Source organism: Pygoscelis adeliae, unplaced genomic scaffold (assembly GCF_000699105.1).
Source record: "Pygoscelis adeliae isolate BGI_AS28 unplaced genomic scaffold, ASM69910v1 Scaffold308, whole genome shotgun sequence".
Lineage (NCBI taxonomy): Eukaryota > Metazoa > Chordata > Aves > Sphenisciformes > Spheniscidae > Pygoscelis > Pygoscelis adeliae.
In genome coordinates, this window is record NW_008825306.1 from 910,579 (window position 1) to 917,330 (window position 6,752).

Genomic DNA, 6,752 nt, shown 5'->3' on the forward strand with positions numbered 1-6,752 from the left:
TTGGGGTGGGCGGGGGGGTCCCCAGAAAAAAAAATGCAAGGTCACCTTGGAAAAGATAGGATTTGATCCTCTTACAAGTTGCAATATTTTGAATATTTTTAGATACGTTCTTTTTCTTACCGCCCTTGGTGGAAACAAATGACTTGAACTTCAGCTGCTTAAAAAAAGTTTTGGGTAACCTAAAGATGCTAATTTGGAGTCAAAGCTTACAGCACTGAGAGTTCATTGATACAATTCTACAATTTATTTCAGCTAAAAGCATTAATATAATGATTTTGTTCAAAGCTTTTTGGTCATACAAAAGTAATTCAACTTAAAATATTCACTTTATTCATTAAAAATATAACTAAAAATTCTTTATTCAGATGATTCAGAGAAGCCTAGTTTATTTAAAGCAAAACCATTTTGATTGAAAACAGAGTTAGATTCTTAGCATGTAGAGATATGTATGGTAACGCTTTTAAAACATGAAATCTCTTTAAGACCCTTTTTCTGCTGCTAAGCGTAATTCCCAAGGATCTGTACATTGCAACCTTTTCTATTTTTTTCCTAAGAAAAAGCAACCGGGTTAAAACTCCTTAGGGACAAGGATTTGAAGACTTTATTCAGTAGCGCACTCTTCTTGACTGGCTTTACAGCTCAAAAAACACAAAGTTTTTACTTTTTAAATACAATTACATGAAAATGGTTCTGGGCAGTGTACTAAGTGGACCTTCTTGAAGAAGTTGGCCAGGTTTTTTATGTTCAAAAAAAAGTCAGCACCTCAGCATTCTTTTCAGTTAGAATCTGGTTGTATTATTTTTTTAAGTAATCAACCAATTCATATTACAATATGGGAATCAAAGGTTAAGCCTGATTCCAAACCTTTGCCAGAGCCAAGACTCCCCTGCAATTCTTGTTTACATGCGTGCCCACAGTAGAAAATTTAGGTGAAGTTTCAAATCGCTCCCTAAATGGAAAGGTCGGGCCCTAGCAAACAGGCCTTAGCGTGAGTCCAACAGATCCTTCACGCAGTCCAGACATATTGGAACACAAGCGTGGCGCTGCCTAGTCCCTCAGCCAATAGCTTAACTTCACTTTTCATAAATACGGTATGGGCCTGAATGGACGTAAACACCACGTGTCAAAGAGCTGAGCGTCCTAATTGCTCTTACAGCCTATACCCCTGACGCTAGGATTAGAAAATCGAAAAGGCCAAACTTCGAGGTCCCTACCTTCAGCAAATGCTTCAAGGGGCCAAACCCCGCCCTGAATTAAAGCCTACCCAGCATCACTGGCTTTAGAGAATGTTGCTCAAGTAAGAACTTGTGAGCTGGAGAGAGACCACAAGCGTTCTTCTGATTTGGTTAACAGGAAGGAACTTTGCTTCAGAGGTTATGAGGTAGAACATCTGATCAGTGTATTATTATTCTCCCAGTCCTACAGAAACCACAAATAGGAAGTAGGCAATACAAAGAAGGAATAGGAGGAAGGAGGACGAATGATTTTGAATAGACTCCCTTATCATAAGAAACACAAGGAAGCCTACGTAAATTGTCCGTGATTGTACCATAATTTGCACTTACTTTCCCTGAAGGATGTTTCCAAGCAGCGCTGACAATAACCTTGCTAAGCAGGGACAGTCAAAAAGGGAAGGAGAGCTAACATCTATACAGTGAAGCACCCTGAAGCAACTAGACTTCTCCAGACCTACACAGGTCAGTGAGTTTAAGAATGAGAACCCTTTACATTGCCACTGAGTGGATGACACCAAACCAGAACACACTGTACCCTCTGCAGAAGTAAATTTGCATATATTTTTATATTTGCTATATCTGTTCAGAAACAGAATTGGTTCAGGTAGAAACGGTTACTGAAAAAAACCAAGGGTTGGCTGTGACTTTATAGGTCAGATTGAAGTACGCACTTAATGTTACCTTCAATACTAAAAAGTTTGCATGCAGTCTTCAGCTGTAGTGTTACCGCTTTCTGGTGTACTACAGAATTTTCCAGACCACATTTGTAAAGAAATACTGCTTTTTGCTGTGAGGTACTCGTGCTTTTTTAAGAGGATCACATGGTATTTCTGAACTGTCATTGCCCCAGGAGGTTGCCCGTCTTCTCACTGCCTTACTGCATTAACACAAAAGACCCTAATATATCAAAATTCTTCTGCTCCAAGGTCACCTGCCCAGAGCTGTCATCCTCAACCAGAGTCCTATTCTCCAAATTACGTACAATGCACATTCAGTTGCTGTCTCTCCTTAGCTTCCTCAACCATGTTCATTCATTTTCTCATTCATTTTCCTGTAGCAGCTTCAGAAGGAGTAAGGGGAAATAAGCATACGAAGAAAGGCAAGACCAATGTCAAAAAGGAATAGGAGAAATCTTTCGAAGACAGACATTGGCGTAATAATTCTTAAGTACAGCTACCGGGAACATCATGTGCACCCATCACACAACATACTACTTGGCTATATTTTGACATCAACTGTCAAACTGTGACCATGCTATTTAACAACTACCACTCTCATAGGTGTGCAAAGATACCAAATGACATTTGGAGTGAGTGGAAATACATAGCCCTGAAATGACAGATTATGCAGAAGTGAAAACTAGGCTTAGATATTGAGAGGGAGAAAATAAGGGGGTACAAAACACCCTCCCCATTTGTTCTGTCTCCAGGTTTCTCCTAGATCAAGTCACTTTATTATTATTCAGCCCATTTTTCCAGGTCTGCATCACAAGCATTCCAATTCTTGTGCAATCATAAACTAGTACCCCAAAAGAAGATTAAGCAGCAGCAGATTCATAAGAAAGAATTTAAGGACTAAGCTATGTGCATTAAAGGAGTGAATTCCACAGTCATCCCAAATTCTTGCATGAATAGTTGTTTTGTAACCTCAACTCACTGCATCCTCTCTGAGGTATACTGGATGGAAAGGAATGCCATTTACTCCACTGCAGCCTTGCTTCCTCAGACTGAGTGCTTCAGCTCTATTGACAGCACTTCTTCCCGTGCTTCTTTACCTCTCCATCCCTTAACATGTTTCTTGTGTCGGCACATCACCAGACACACCATTTATCCAACTACATACTGCTTTATTAATTACTAATTTAGATAAGAATAAATAACTCTTAAGCTTGAAGGCACAGAAACAAATAGGTCGTCATTAAAAGGTACAAGCAATAGAAAGGTAGAGGTCACAACACTTGAAAAGCAGGGCACTGCACTCAAATACAGCGGCATGAAGGGAGACAAGGACTTTAACTTGGAATACAAATGCAACATACCACATGAAAAATTCAGTTCGATATCCATATCAACCAACAAATTTTGAATAGTTGCCACCAATACTTCAATGACCCACCAGTAAAAGTTTCCTAAACATTACAAATTTCAGCTCGATACCATGCCTTACTTACACAAAACAGTACCTACAAAACCAGGGTCATAATTGCATGATGTAACTTATAAACCTGTATGACTCCAGTATCAATCGTCATACCAAACACAGGACTATCTAACCAACACGTATCTTAAGGGGTGATTGGTTAGAACGTAGGTAGTAAAAGGAGGTAATGAAGAGTGAACCTCAGAACAAGAGATTTACACCAATACCAGCAGACAGACAGGTTTCTATGACTGGAGATTGTGTGGAGGCCAACAGGGCTGTTCTGTGCTGAATCCAAAGAACAGATTTTGGAGAACTGTGCTTCTCTGAGATGCGGATCTGACGTACGGAAGACAATCAAGTAAAACCAGAGAAAATGTGGTGACTGGACCTCCCATTGAAACAAATGACAATGCAAAATTATTACTGGAACAGATCGAAAATAACTGTATCATGCTCTAGGTTATTTAAATAGAATCTCATATTCTTCAGCTTAGAGTACCTTAAAAAGGAGAATTAAGTTTGAAAGACTAATAGCTCTCACTTCCAATTTAGAATAATCTTAAGATATTCAGCCACTGAAATGTATTGGAAAAAAACACCTCTGGAGACAGAACTTTACGACGGTATCTGGAGAAATAATCTTCAACAACTAACACCGCCAAAATTTATAGAAGAAATTTAAACTAAAAATGATAGCAGAAATTGGGAGAAGCTTCTATAATATTCATAGTTAATTTGGTTAGCACAGATGGATGGGAAAAAAAATCAGGTAAGTAAGGATACAGAAATACATAAGAGTATGTTAATGAGTAGATGGACACAAGGTTTTAAAAAAAAAAAAAAAGGTAGTGGTAATTAAAAACAGCAGCCAGGCGATAAAGCTAACAAAAGGACCATTCCTAATACAACTGAGGTGCTGTGGATGATTTAAAAAAAAATAAAAATCAAATAAACATTAATAGAAGGAACCTAGGCAAAAACTGGAGACCTAAAACATGAAACAAGGCATTTTAGACGTAACAGAAACACAGTGGAACAGTAACTTATACCAAAGGCATTCATGTTCAGGAAAGAAACACAAACATGTTAAGCTGTACTTGTATAAGGACAAGACAAAATGGAGGAACAGAGGGACATTATGAATAAAGCACCATCTAAATCACAACTTTTGAGAAAGAATTATTTTACTTGGGTATTTCTGGGACCCTACTAGAAACCAACTGGATAAGATTTGGATACGAATAAAGATTGCTGTAAGGGAAGTCTTAGTATTATCACTAGAAAGTGTATCAATATGAATGGAATTTATTCTCTCAGATTTAGACTGAAGAACAAACGCTAATAATAGGAGGCGGCAATCCTCCTTCAAAATGATAGCTGACAGATTTTTTCATAAGATGAATAAATGGCAAAAAGAATACAAGTTTAGTTTTGTTAACTAATGAATATACTACAGGAGAGCTAACAGAAAATCAGTAAACTTGGATACAATGACTTCATGTTAATTCTATTTAAATTATTCAGAAAAATAAATGGAATATGTTTGCAATTAAGATTCACAATTCCAAAATGGAAAACTTTGATATACTATTGAACCTAGGTGGTCCATTGAACCAACTAGTCCAATAACCAAACATAGTTTTCTGAAATGCCTTAAAATTAAAAAAAAAACCAACCGTAAAAGCATCTGAAGTCTAAAGTAAGGCACTGGAAAAAATCTCTTGGGAACTCCAGAACTAACAGAATAATTACCTCAAGGGAAAGTCCATAAGACAGCATCTGTAGCTTACATACTTGGTCTTCGGAATTTAACTAAAGTCAATTAGCAAGTTAGGATCCTAAATACCAGTTAGCAACTAGGCCTGGACCAAACCTAAGTGCTCTTCTGCTCTCAAGCTTTTGTGTTTAGCCTATTTGGGCCTTGCTTTGTTAATCTTGAAGTGCCTCTTGTCATAAAATGTTATGCTTGGAAGTCTGCCCCTGGTTTTGGAGGAGAACTCATTTTTGTAGAAATGAATTTGTTTCTCCACCTTCAGCACTGGGAGTACCAGGTTCTCGGAAGGGACCAGCTCAGACTCGTTTCAAAACAAGTGCACCTTGACTGGTCGGAATATAATTAGTATCTTAAGCATTCCTAAGGATTACATTTCAAAGCTTTTGCATTACTCACAGCAATTAAGATGCACCAAGTAAGTTTTACAGTTTTAGCTCTAACTCTCTAATTAGTGATTTAAAAACACACATATTTTACATTGTCTTGCCTTTCCATATGGCCAAATATATAAAGCACAACATTTTACTCCAAATAAAAGCTTTTTTAAAAACAATCAGTATGCCAAATGTAATGTTAAAGGAATTTATTTTTTTCCAGGAGAAGAACACAGAGATACAGTGACTTGACAGTCACTTTTACCGAAGCCCCATTCCACCGTGAAAAACATATAGTCTACAGTATCTTAAATGAATCATAATATAGCTTACATCTTTAATGCCTGATCACAGTGCCAGAGGAGTTCAAAGAGCCCTTACTAAAACCAGCAGTAGAATAGGACGGTTGCGCAAGCCACTGAAGTACCTACTTTGTAGCCAGAAGTAATTACGTGCATCTGCTAATCTCTGCTGGAGAAACCCAGTCTAACAGGCAGAGATCACATCTACCAGGTAAAAGCTCCATGCAAGATACAGGGGCTGCTGCTTTTCCTGAAAACACAGCTAAAAGACAAAATAGCATTTTTTGTGTGTGACGGTGCAACACACATGCATTACACCCTTTGGAATAAAAAAACGTCAGTGTTGGGAATACATACCGATGATAAGGCATAACTGTATTTACTTCCTGCCTTTGCTTGAAAGAGTGCAAATCTACATCTTGAAATCACGCCACAACTATGAGGTTCTTGACTTTCACAAGCTCAGGAACCTCAGGTGTCACACATCTGTGTAACAATACCAATAATGGGTAAGAATCCATTATTATGAGGCCAGACACCCAGTTGCCTCTGTGGATCTCGCTTTTACTCCCCACTCTTCTTAAAATAATGATGGAATAAGACAGGATCTTGAACCTTCACCTGAACTATGCTATACATCTCACTTCAAAAGGCTATGAGTTAATGCTGCTGAGCTAGTTTAAATCAGTGCAAAATAATTCAGGTAGATAGCATTCAAGAGCGATAACCATGGGATGCAGATTTAAACCTGGAAGCGTGCGCAATGGAGCTTCTGTTTTGGAGTTTCACAGCACTAGATCCAAATAAGCGTGTGCAACCTGCAACTTCACGTAAAACAAATGACACTGTACAGTCCAAGCAACAGCAAAAGGTCTTACTGAAATGACTACTATCTACTTTCAAACCACAGAGGAACTAAAGCACA